General features: G+C 38.7%; 1 protein-coding gene across 4 annotated transcripts in view; it reads left to right on the top strand.

Moving 5' to 3' along the window:
* Positions 1 to 69: 69 nt before the first annotated feature.
* Positions 70 to 13,620, top strand: part of mvb12ba (multivesicular body subunit 12Ba) — a 115,342-nt gene continuing 101,791 nt past the window's right edge. For all 4 annotated transcript variants that reach the window (XM_053230597.1, XM_034300936.2, XM_026922407.3 and 1 more), the window contains exon 1: positions 70 to 222. The gene's annotated coding sequence lies outside the window, so the exon portion shown is untranslated. The remainder of the gene's footprint in view (positions 223 to 13,620) is intronic.

Raw genomic sequence — 13,620 nt, 5'->3', positions numbered from 1 at the left:
CATGTTAGAGCTGTATAGACTCACAAATGCTGGTAGCGTGCGATTTCTTTTGTAACTGATAGGTGGCGATATGCACAACTATTATGCAAAACGCCTAAGGAAGAAGAACAAGGTAACGACGTGAAATAAGGAAGAAGTAAGGAAAAAGTAAGGAGGAAGAGGACCTAGTGGATTTAGCTGTGGAAACTGAAATATTCAGAACAGATTGTTGACCTTAACGGGGTAAGACATGGATGCTAACACCTAGTTAGTCTGCTGCTACCTTATCTGCAGCTCTTGTGTTTTGTACTGCTTCTCTCCGCTTAGGCCTCAAGCTCAGCCGAGGCTCTCGAGCGGCTCCAGCTACTGTGCACTGTAGTCATGAAAGGCTGCTTAGAAAAGAAAGGACACGTTACCGAGAGTAACAGTTTAAGTCGAGATGACATTTAGGCATAACTAAACACATAACAATAGTTTTGAAAGAGCTGTGAACTTTTAACTGTTTTAACTGTTTTAACTGTTTTAATTATAATAATTTATAGTCATTTATTTAGCTAATATACACAGCTAGCCAAGCTGCTGACAAGGACAACCGTATAAAGTTAGTTTTCTCAACTTCTTGGAAGGTAATGATGGCTAAGGTTTTGTAGACTGTATTATGTAGCTGGTAGTATAAAAAACAAGGCTTAGCATAACGTTTAATATAGTCTCTTGCCCTTTCAGCAAGCTAGTTAAGGGTAATAGCAGTATTCACGACTTAACTAGCCAATAAGAACTTATCCTATTGTTAGAAGCGAATTTATAGGTAATAGGTTGACTTAATTCCATAAATGTTCATTGTCGTAGTTAACATTTTCAATTTTTACTAAACCCTCGCCTGACATAGTCGGCAGGTGAATAGTGATACTTGTTTACAATATACGCTTAAGAAATCATAAGGCAGTTCAGAGCTGTTGAACCCTTACACCTTTACGTGTGTAAGACCTTGGAATTGCTTATACGTGTGTGCATTTTAGCCTGTATGAATTTCACTTGCGTTACAGACATCCATCGCTTTCCATCGCGTGTTCGTAGTATCTAACGTAAGAGAACAGTGTGTTGACTAAAGCTGAAGGAGCTGAAGACTAAATTTGAGCCCATTCTACCATCAATTTTTTTTAATAGAAAATCCACCTTTAAATTTGTGTTTGTGGCTATATTGTAGACATCAATAACTGATATTGGGTGGGTCTAATTATGAAATATTCCATACGTAATAAGTGCAGTCAGCATAGTATAGTAGAGGGTCGCAGCCCTTTTATGATTCGGTTACGGACTGCTGGAAAGAAGGAAAAAGAAGTTGCTAAATGGAAATGATATTCCATCAGCCAATAAAAAATACGGTCATGCACATCCAATCAAATTCTGTCAATTTTGGCGCTAATTCATCTGTAAACAATTGGTGCTAACATGGATAAACTGAGTGAAATTCCCTCTTTCTCAAAAAGAATGGGAAAAAGTATCCAAGCAAAAACAAAAATAAAAAATAAGCAAAAAAAGACCCTAATTACATAAAATGTGGGCTGTGGAATTAATGAAACCATTGAAATTCAAAAGGTATTTAGAGACAAAACACTCAAGACATAAAGACAAGCCTGTGCAGTTTTTGAAAAAAAAACGCAATGGGATCTGGACACATCTCAAAAAATGATTAAAATGTGTGTACTTTTCTGGAGCAAGCACTTGTGCATTGTACAGACTCACTCATTGCGTTGCAAAATGCCAAAAGGCCCACACAGTTACAGAGAGCTCCTGTGCGCAAATCTGCCACAAATCTGTTGGGGGAATAAAAAATCCCAATCTCCAATGGCACCATATGGAGGAGAATATGAGATGCACAGATAAGCTATAACATTAAAACAACCCGACTAATATTGTACCACCAAAACTGCTCTGACACACTGAGGCATGGACTCCACAAGACTTCTGTAGGTGTGCTGTGGTATCTGGCACCAAGACTTTTGCAGCAGATCCTTTAGGTCCTGTAAGTTGCAAAGTGGGGCCTCCATGGATCGGACTTGATTGTCCAGCACATACCACAGATGCTTGATCGGATCGAGATCTGAGAAATTTGGAGGCCAAATCAACACCTTGAACACTTTATGTTCCTCAAACCATTCCTGAACAATTTTTGCAGTGTGGCAGGGCACATTATCCTGCTGAAAGAGGCTACTGTCATTAGGGAATACTGTTGCTATGAAGGGGTGTACCTGGTGTCTAACAATGTTTAGGTAGGTGGTACATGTCAAAGTAGCATCCAAATGAATACCAGGACCCAAGGCTTCCCAGCAGAACATTGCCCAGAGCATCACACTGCCTCTGCCAGGTTGCCTTCTTTCCATCCTTGTGCCGTGTCTTCCCCAGGTAAGCGGGCTAGCCTTTGCTTCCCACACTCATCAATGAGCCTTGGGCTTCTGGGACCCTGTTGCTGGTTCACTGGTTGTCCTTCCTTGGACCACTTTTACTGGTACTAACCACTCCATACCGGGAACACCCCAACAAGTCTAGCCATCACAATTTGACTCCTGTCAAATTCACTCATATTGCCCATTTTTCCTGCTTCCAGTACATCAACTTCTAGAACTGACTGTTCACTTGGTGCCCAACATATCCCACCCCTTGGCAGGTGCCATTGTAACGAGATAATCAATGTTATTCATGCCACCTGTCAGTTTTAATGTTATGGCTGATCGGTGTATATCCGAGGACATAGAGCAGCAGACTGTAACATGCTTTAAGGCAGATTACTCCCATTGATTTGGACATGCTATGATTTCAGCTCCGTTGTTAAATCTCATTATGTTTAGGAATTTAATAGTTGTGCTTTTTTCATATTGAGTATGAAATTTGTAATTCAGTATTTGGGTCAGTGTTTCTTTTATTTGTTAGGCTAGGTAATTGCACTTATTTGAACAATTAATTCTTCTCTTGATTAAGCATATGCATTGCATTTAATAAACTGATATTTTCCTTTGTAATTACTTATGAGGGACCACCTTAACTTAATATGTAAGCAGATATATTTCTTATCTCACACAGTAAATGATTATTATCCGATATTATTAGGCCTATGCAATGGATAATCATTATTAGTATTAATAACATTAATATGCAAAATTAATACGCATTTCTTTGTTTACTTCCCTGTGATAAACAACTTTAGTGTAGTGTTGTGTCACGACTTGATAATATATAGTAGAGGACATCCCAGAGTGTGAATCATACTAAATTTGAGCCTATTTTACTGTCAATAAACCTACCTTAAACTGATATTCGGGTGGCTCTAATCATGAAATATTTCGTAGGTCGTAAATCCTATAAGTATAATGGAGTAGAGGACCTTCACTAAATCTGAGCCCATTTTACTTTCAGCTTTTGGAGAAAACCCATCATAAACTTTGCCACTAGGTAGCCAAAAAACCAGGATGGCCAGGTTACTTTTTGCTAAAAAAAAAAAAAAAAAAAGAGTACTGAAAAGAGCCTGCAGACTTTTGGATAAAAGTCTTATGGACAGGTGAGACCAAGAGCAATGGCAAGGGCAAAGTGTGGAGGTGAAAAGAAACCGCCCAAGACATACCTCATCTGTAAATCATGATGGTGGGGGTGTTACAGACTGGGCCTGTATGGCTGGAACAGGTACTGGGTCACTCATCTTTATTGATGATTTAACTGCTGATGGCAGTATCAGAATGAATTCTGAGCAAAATGAATTTTAAAAACATGTATTCTGCAAAGATGTTGAACACTGGTGCTAATTTTGCAAGGCAACATTGCAAACCAAAATCAGCCTAAAAACATGGTAGACAGTGTTTCACACCACATGACAAAAGCTTGTGAAGACACAGTGAAGACATGCTACATCCAGTCTGTTGTGTTAGCACCCTCTTCATGACTATTTGGCAAAAAAAAGTTTCAGGAAACGGGAGAGTTCGCATGGTTTGGCTGAGACTGGGTACGGTTTACATTGTTACATACCAGTGTATAATGACCAAAACATTATGGTGTCTCACAATGGGAGGTCCTCTACTATATTATACTGATTGCATGTATGAACAATGGAATATTTCATAATTACAGCCAACTGAATTTCAGATATTGATGTCTGCAATATGGTGAATTTAAGGCAAATTATATCCAAAAATGGTAACAATAGTAAAATGGGCTGATTTCATGTCTGAACTATGTAATGTTTCATAACCATTGGGGACAGTCGTGGCCTAATGGATAGAGAGTCAGACTTGTAACCCAAAGGTGAACCTGAAGGTTGTGGGTTTGAGTCTCAAGTCCAGCAGGGATTGTAGGTGGGGGGAGTGAATGACCAGCGCTCTCTCCCACCCTCAATACCACGACTGAGGTGAGACCCTTGAGCAAGGCACCGAACCCCCAACTGCTCCCTGGGCGCCGCAGCAAAAAAGGCTGCCCACTGCTCCGGGTGTGTGTTCACGGTGTGTGTGTGTGCACTTGGATGGGTTAAATGCAGAGCACAAATTCCGAGTATGGGTCACCATACTTGGCCACAAGTCACTTCACTTCTTCACTTCATAAATAGAGACACAAAAAAATCACCCAAATATTGGTGAAAAAATGGTCAGAATCAGGTATTTAACAGGATTATACATTATCAAGTCAGTACAAAATTATTTTAGATTTCCAAACATTTTCTAGCACAAAATTAAATGTTAGAGAAAAATGTTTGTATGTCAGTAAAGAAAGCAGAATATTACACAAGAGACTTTTCAGACAAAAAAAAAAGACATAAAGAAGGCTGCTGGGTTTTACATGCAAAAATAAGAAGCAAGTGCAGCCAAGTCTCCTGAAGAACTGTGGCTGGTTCTGCAAGATGCTCAGTAAAACTTACCAGCTAATTTCCTTATAAAATTGCACAAATTGTACCTGAGACTACTAATTTTTTTTTTTCAACCAAAGGGTCTTCAAACCAAACAATGACTTTTTATTTATTACTGTTTACTGCCTTTTATAGTATTTTTATGTAGAATCATTTAATTTCATTATTTTTGAAGGCATCTTTGCTCTACAGCATTAGGCATGTGCCTAAGACTTTTGCACAGTACTGTACCTCTAAATTATAGAAGGTTATATAATCAAATCTGTAACTATATGGTTTAAAGCCATGTGTTACCATGTAAGACTAAAATAGTTGAGCATTATAATAGTTTAATAAAAATTTAATAACGAAAAATTATAAAACGTTTTAAAAAACTGTGCGTTCATTGTTAAACTATCTACAACACAATTTGTCAAAAATAATTTTCAACCCCAGACACTGTATAAGAGAGCAACTTTATTACATTGAAAAACTGTACTGTTATTAATAAATAACATGTACAATATGCATTAATGCCCTCTGTAATTGAGTAATGCATATTTTAGAGTTAAATTAATAAACTAATCGATTCAAGTGCCTGTATACAGTATTTCCTAATTTCATATAAAAAAATACACATTTTGAATGTATGCACCCATTTGGCTTTTCATAGCAGTTGCTATGCCTCCCATACAATTAAGTGTTTGATAATGAGACCAAAGAACTGAGTTACAGACCCTGCATCTGTTCTAATTTGTCACATTATTCAGAGATTTTTTCCTATTAAAAGGCATAAATTAAAAACAAACAAACAAAGAATTCTGATTGGTTCTCAGAAAATTCTGGGTAACTTATCAGACAACATTGCCCTTCAAAATGTCACACTTTCATATCATTCTGAACAGAAGCATAGTAGTAATTTAAAAAAGTTAGAGTTTATTAATATGTTGACTTCCACGACTGATGACATTAAAATAAAATAGAAGATTTAAAAATGAATGCTTTAGTTCAAACTGAGTGTCAATCACAGTGAACATGCAGTCTTAACAGTTATCAGTTACTATGAGCATATACTGTGTCTACTGAGATCCGAAGAGGTGTTATTAAGTCCCCAGTACAGTACTTTATATTTGAACAACATTTACATCGATCAGCCATAACATTAAAACAACTGACAGGTGAAATGAATAACATTCATCATGTTACAATGTCACCTGTCAAGGGGTGGGTTATATTAGGTAGCAAGCAAACTGTCAGTTCTTGAAGTTGATGTGTTGGAAGGAGGAAAAATGGGCAAGCGTAAGGATATAAGCGACTTTGACGAGGGCCAAATTATGATGGCTAGATGACTAGGTCAGAGCAGGTCCAAACAGCAGGTCTTTTGGGGTGTTCCCGGTATGCAGTGATTAGTACCTACCAAAAGTGGTCCAAGGAAGGACAACTGGTGAAGCGGCAACAGGGTCATGGGCACCCAAGGCTCATTGATGCGTGTGGGGAGCAAAGGCTATCCCATCTGGTCCGATCCCACAGAAGAACTACTGTAGCACAAATTGCTGAAAAAGTTAGTGCTTGCTATAATAGAAAGGTGTCAGAAAACATAGTGTATTGGAGCTTGCTGCATATGGGGCTGCATGGCTGCAGACCGGTCAGAGTGCCCATGCTGACCCCTGTCCACTCCTGAAAGCACCTACAATGAGCACATGAGCATCAGAACTGCACCATGGAGCAATGGAAGAAGGTAGCCTGGTCTGATGCATCATGTTTTCTTTTAGATCATGTGGACAGCCGGGTGTGTGTGCATCGCATACCTGCGGAGGAGATGGCACCTGGATGCACTATTGGAAGCAGGCAAGCCGGCCAGGGCAGTGTGATGCTCTGGGCAATGTTCTGCAGTGGGTGCTGGCATTCATGTGGATGTTACTTTGACATGTACCACCTACATAAACATTGTTGCAGACCAAGTATACCCTTTCATGGCAAAAGTATTCCCTAATGGCAGTAGCCTCTTTCAGCAGGATAATGTGCCCTCCCATACAACCCAGTTTATTGTATATCTATTTGTAAGCACAATAATAGTGCTTTTGTAAGAAATTATTTAGCATGTCGTACTAGGGTTGTCACAGTATCAGACTTTTGACTTTGTTACCAATACCAACACCAACGTTGGTAACTGTTACCAAGTATGAAAAAAAAAAACAAATAAAATATATATATAGAGCTTTATATATATATATATATATATATATATATATATATATATATATATATATATATATATATATATATATATATACACCACTTAAAATGTCTGGAAAAAAATACAACTTAACATTATTAATTTAATTAAGTAATTCTTAATTAATTTTTCCCATACTAGTTCAACTTTATTTTGAATACCTAATTAATTGCAGAGTATACAGAAACATATTCAAGGCAGTTCCTCCCAATTAGATTGGATGCATTTCTCTGCAAATTGGCAGACAGAATGTTTCTGAACACTTCTGAAATCCGCTGCTACCATCATGACTGACATAAATAAAGATTAATGAACCCATTCCAGAAGCAGCCATGCAAGCCCAAGCCATGACACTACCTCCACCATGCTTGACCTAAAAGCTTATCTGTTTTAGACCATGAGCAGATACCTTCACCCCTGCCCTGTGGGTGTTGTTGGTGATGGTACTGACTATTATTTTTGGGCTTTTCTTCACAGCTCTCACAGTGTTTGTCATCAACTGCTGTTGTTTTCCTTGGCCGACTTGTTTGATGTCTGGTTGGAAAGAGACCAGTGGTCTCTTTCTTTTTCAGCACATTCCAAATTGTTGTATTGGCTATGCCCAGTGCTTTTGCAATGACTTGGATTGATTTTCCTTCTTTTTTTTTTTTTTTTAAGCTTCCATATGGCTCACTTTTCTCCCAAAGACATCTCTCTGGTATTCATGATGGTTTCTCCTTTTTAACAACAAATGCAGTCTTCACAGGTGAAACCCAGCGCTCAAACCAAGAGTAGACATTCAGAGCTATTAATTGTTTAAACAATCAATCTAAAAGGGCACACCTGGGCAAGAGGAAACAAAAACAATAGAATTGGCCTTGCTGCTCCAAAACTTTTGGAGGTGTGTGTATGTTTGGTTTTACCTGTTTAAAAGGTTGTCTGAAAACAGTCCATCATCTGATATGGATTGTTTCAGATTGTTGTCTTGCTGCATAACCCAGTTGCGCTTGAGCTTCAGATCATTGACTGATGACCGGACAGAATTCATGGTTCTGTCGATTTTGGCAAGTTGTGCAGGACCTGAAGCAGCCAAGCATCCCCATACCATCGCACCACCACATGTTTGACTGTTGGTATAATGTTCTTATTGTGGGATTGTGTATTAGCTTTACACCAGATGTAACAGGACCCATGTCTTTCAACAAGTTCCACTTTGGACTTATCAATTCACAGCACATTATTCCAAAAGGCAAGTTTGAGACGAGTCTTTGTGTTCCTCTTGGTTAGCAGTGTTTTTTGTCTTACACCGCTTCCATGCATACCATTTTGCCCAGTCTCTTTCTAATGGTGGAATTCTGAACACTGACTGTCGTTTGCTGGAGTCCAAGAGCCTTAGAAATGGCTTTGTAAGAGACCTTATAGCCTACTTCACAAAAGAAGGAGTGGAAAGGTTCTGTCAAGTGATGTTTAAATTCAAAAGTGCTGTCAGTAGGGTTGGGAAATATGATGATCCTAGATCATGAATGATTAAAATGCCTTGACAATCTGTTTTTACAGAGAGCTCGAGTGTATCATGATGCTAAACACATTTTGTTAGTTGCCCTCTAAACACTCAGACATGGCATCCCAAGTTGGTTTATGAACCACACTAGCATGGTTGACAACAGAGAGGAGTTTGTGTCCAAAAAAAATCTAACATTGGTTATATGGAACTACTGTGTTTTAAACATTGTAAACAACCGCATTTGGAAAAAGTCATTCCACTGAAAAGACATCACTGATGCCATGACATTTTACCAAAAAACTTATTGATATCTCAAAAAGGCATTCTTCTGAAAATATCTTGAATTAGCATTCTAACTTGTCATAACACAGTAGCTAATATATCTATCTTAAGTTAGCATTTGGACTAGTCAAAATATGCTTGTCAGATCATGTGCAATATGCCATCATCCTGTCATGCCCCCTAACTATCACTGCCCCCTAACTATCACTGAGAAACATGTCGAGTGTGTGCAGCAATGTAAACAGGAATCAGTTGTAGTGGGATAAGGACATATACAAAAAAATCATAATTGTTTTCATGATCCTTTTAAGGCACATTTTACTGTCAAACAATCTTGCCATATTAATAACATTGCCTTTATTCCACTAAAATGATTAAAATAGCATGTTAATAATAGGGGAAGATTACACCTTATAACTCCTGATGTTTTTTCTTATTGCAGTAACCCTACAGTAGGCTGCTTCATCTGCTTTCACCTTGATCTCTATGCTTATATTGTAGCTATCTGGCTAGTAGCTTTCAAACAGAAATGGGGAAAATGCATGAACCAATTGCCATTTATGCTTCTTCTCTTCCAAATTTTGTCCAGTCTTCACTAAATTTAGCTCATATCATCTTGAGACCTGTCTAAACAACTGTGTACTGCCATTCTAGCTGTTCAGTGTGCTATTATACAGACAACACGAGACTGACAGGGTTTAATATCAAATAGCTTTTTTCTTGAGTACTTTTTCCGTTAAAAAAAAACCAAACAATTTAAGTCAGATATGTTTGGTGCAGATACTTGCACAAAGACTGATGAGAAAAAAAACATAAATACCTTAGATGGTTTTTAAATTGCAAGAAGAAAAAAAAATTAAGGTCAGAACATTAGCAATCACAGCCACAAGTAAAAGTAGCAACAGACAACACCACAGGTCACAGCAGTAGTGGCAGATGCAGCAGCAATGCCACCCTGCTGCGCATTTGTTCATCTAGACCTTTCCTCCTACAGTCAGAGAATTCCACCACTGTCCATGGTCAAAACATGCACATCATAAGTGAAACTACAAATCTCTCTTGAATCCCTTTGCCTAAATTTATGGCTCTCCTTTCCTGTAATTGCTTAGGCAGCAATTGTAGCATGTCTGTGAATGTGCAGCTCACCGAGTCTGGGTGCTTGGCCCCCGAAAATGCTCCTTGCAGCTTTAACTGTTATTATTATTAATATAAATTATTTTTATTTTTAAGCACCAAAGGTTCTGGCATTGTGTTGTTTTTGTTCAGATTTTTAGGCGTGAAAAATTAAAAATTAGGAGTTTTCATATTAGGGGTACAAACATAAAGTGCTTGTAAAACCTCATTGCAAAGCCTACTTTTGAGAACTTGTCCTAGGATTTTTGTCCTGTCTTCAAATTTTGGTGTCAAAGCACTCAGCATAATGTGACTGTCAATAATTAGAAAAAATGTGTTGACATTTATAAACACTTTGGCTGCAACATGTCAATCAATGAGGCAGAACATAATTTACTCAAACTTTTTGCATAGATTTGTACAAAACCTGAAGCGTATATACAAGACAAGATTCTGAGGTCATTTGCAAAGTTTGCAGTGTGGTTATGCATAAGGGGCAGAGCTAAGGTCAGATGTTTCTCAAGAACCGTACGTCCGACTGAGCTGAAAGTTTGTATACTGCATGTCTATGCTAACCTGCAAGTGGATCTTTGATGATGACCGAGTTACTTAAAAAAAGACATGGCAGCTTTCAGCCAGTCTGGCCAACAATCTGGCCAACCCCTCAAATTTCATAATTGGCGTATAGGGGGCACTATAACAAAAAAATGCGTATCCTCACCTGTTTGACATACGAAAATAAAATTTGCTCTGCTTTTTTTTTTGGTCAAAATTGAAAACTTTAGAGCTGCAACAACTAATCGATAAAATCGATAATAATTGATTATGAAAATCGTTGTCAACAAATCTAATTATTGATTGGTTCAGGACACGATTACTCATGGAGTTACTTCTGTTGCACAAACATGCATCGGAAAAATGGCAAAAAGTATCAAGTGACAGCGTAAAAAAGTGTGCGACCCAAGTTCTCTAAGGCATGGTAGCATTTCATATTAAATGCTGTGAAGAAGATTGTAACCTGCAAACTTTGCAAAGTGGCGCTTGTGTGGCACGGAAGCATTACAGTGATTCATGAGCAAATGAAAAGGAAACATGGGAGTCACAAATGAAATTGAAACATCAGGATGGTAAGTTAAGCACAAACTTAAGTTTATGTCCAAAATGCTCTGCCGTGTGAAACTGGTTGGGGAAATTGGTGTGAATTGCTTAAACTTTGTAGTTTAATTCAAGTTTGTCATTATATCTGGTATTTGCACACTTGCAGTGTAAATTCTGTTTATTTGAAACAAGCGCCACATTGCGCTCCTTACTCACAATGTAGACATGGTGATAAACAGTGGTAGTGTAAGTAAGACCTGTAATGTCAAATTAAAATGGTACGATCAAAGTAAACATAAGTAAAATAATATACTTAAAGGCAGTGAGTAACAGAAACTGTAAGGTACAGTGAAAGTGATTTTTAAAAAAAATTTTTTTTTTATTATTACTAATTTAGGACTGTAGTTTAATTATTAGTGCTTTTTTGAACAACAACAAAACAGAGAGCGATAGCAGAAAATTTAGGAGTCGCCAAATCAACAATTTGGTACATTCTTTAAAAGAAGGAATGCATTGGCGATCTCAGAATCACCAACAGATCTGGAAGACCACAGAAGACAACTAAAGTGGAGGAGTGTGGAATTCTTTCCTTGTTCAAGAAAAATCCCTTCACAACATCTAGCCAAGTCAAGAACACTCTGGAGGGGGTAGGCGTATCATTGTCAAAGTCTGAAATCAAGAGATGCCTTCATGAATGTAAATACAGACAGTTTATCTCAAGCTGCAAATCACTGGTAACACTCAAGAACACAAATACCAGATTAGACTTTGTTTAAAAAAAAAAAAAAAAAAACTCTAAAAAGCCTGACCAGCTCTGATGCAAGATTTACTTGTACCAGAATGATGGGAAGAGTATGGAGAATGAAAGGAGGCAGTGTTATGGCATGGGCATATATGGCTGACAGTGGAACTGGGTCTCTGGTGTTTATTGATGTGACTGCTGATAGATGTAGCAGGATGAATTCTGAAGCTTATAAAGCTGTACGTTCTGCTCAAATTTAGTCAAACTCATAGGACGGCGCTTCTTCACAGTACAGATGGATAAGGACCCAAAACATACTGCGAAAGCAACCCAAGAGCTTCTTAAGGCAAAGAAATTAAATGTTCTTAAATGTCCGATGACCTCAACCCAATTGAGCGAGCTTTTCATTTACTGAATACAAAACTGAAGGCAGAAAGACCTACAAACAAGCAGCAACTGAAGGCGGCTGCAGTAAAGGCCTGGCTAAGCATCTCCAAGGGAGGAAACTCAGGATTTGGTGATGTCCATTGGTTCCAGATTTCAGACAGTCATTGATTGCAAAGGATTTTTATTAAAAATAATCCTAATATTTGTGATGGCTGGTTTGTCCAATTAATTTTGAGCCTGTGAAAATAGAGGGATTCTGGAAAAATAATGGCTGCAATTCCTTAACAGTTAATGCAGGACCCCTTGAATTAAAGCTGAAAGTCCACACTTCAATCACACCTTGATTGCTTCATTTGAAATCCATTGTGGTGGTGTACAGAGGCAATATTATGAAAATTGTCACTGTCCAAATACTTATGTATCTGACTGTGTGTGTGTGTGTGTATATACCTATATATATACACACACACCGATCAACCATAAAATTAAAACCACTGATGGGTGTTGTGAATAACATTATCTCATTACAATGGCACCTGTCAAGGGGTGGATATTAGGCACCAAGTGAACAGTCAGTTCTCGAAGTTGATGTGTTGGAAGCAGGAAAAATGGGCAAGTGTAAGGATCTGAGCAACAAGGGCCAGATTGTGATGGCTAGACAACTGGTCAGAGTATCTCCAAAATGGCAGGTTCTGTGGGGTGTTCCTGGTATGCAGTGATTAGTACCTACCAAAAGTGGTCCAAGGAAGGACAACTGGTGAACTGGCGACGGGGTCATGTGTGCCTAAGGCTCACTGATGTGCGTGGGGAGAGAAGGCTTGCCCATCTGGTCCGATCCCACAGAAGAACTACTGTAGCACAGATTGCTGAAAAAGTTAATGCTGGCTATGATAGAAAGGTGTCAGAACACAGAGTGCATTGCACAGTGCCCATGCTGACCCCTGTCCCCTGCCGAAAGTGCCTATAATGGGCATGTGAGCATCAGCACTGCGCCATGGAGCAATGGAAGAAGATGGCCTGGTCTGATGAATCACATTTTCCTTTACATCACGTGTGCCTTGCTTACCTGGGGAGGAGATGGCACCAGGATGCACTATGGGAAGAAGGCAAGCTGGCCAAAGCAGTGTGATGCGCTGGGCAATGTTGTGCAGTGGGTCCTGGCATTCATGTAGATCTACTTTCACACATACCACCTACCTAAACATTGTTGCAGACCAAATACACCCCTTCATGGCAATGGTATATCATAATGGCAGGGGCTTCTTTCAGCACGATAATGCACACTGCTACACTGCAAAAATTGTTTAGGAATGGTTTGAGGAGCATGACAAAGAGCTCAAGGTGTTGATGTGGCCTCCAAATTCCCCAGATTTCAATCTGATCGAGCATCTGTGGGATGTGCTGGACAAAAAGTCCAATTCATGGAGGCCCCATCT

The sequence above is a fragment of the Pangasianodon hypophthalmus genome, chromosome 27 (assembly GCF_027358585.1).
Source record: "Pangasianodon hypophthalmus isolate fPanHyp1 chromosome 27, fPanHyp1.pri, whole genome shotgun sequence".
Taxonomy (NCBI): Eukaryota; Metazoa; Chordata; class Actinopteri; order Siluriformes; family Pangasiidae; genus Pangasianodon; species Pangasianodon hypophthalmus.
The sequence above is the reverse complement of the archived record's forward strand: the minus strand, read 5'-3'. Positions and strand labels throughout refer to the sequence as shown.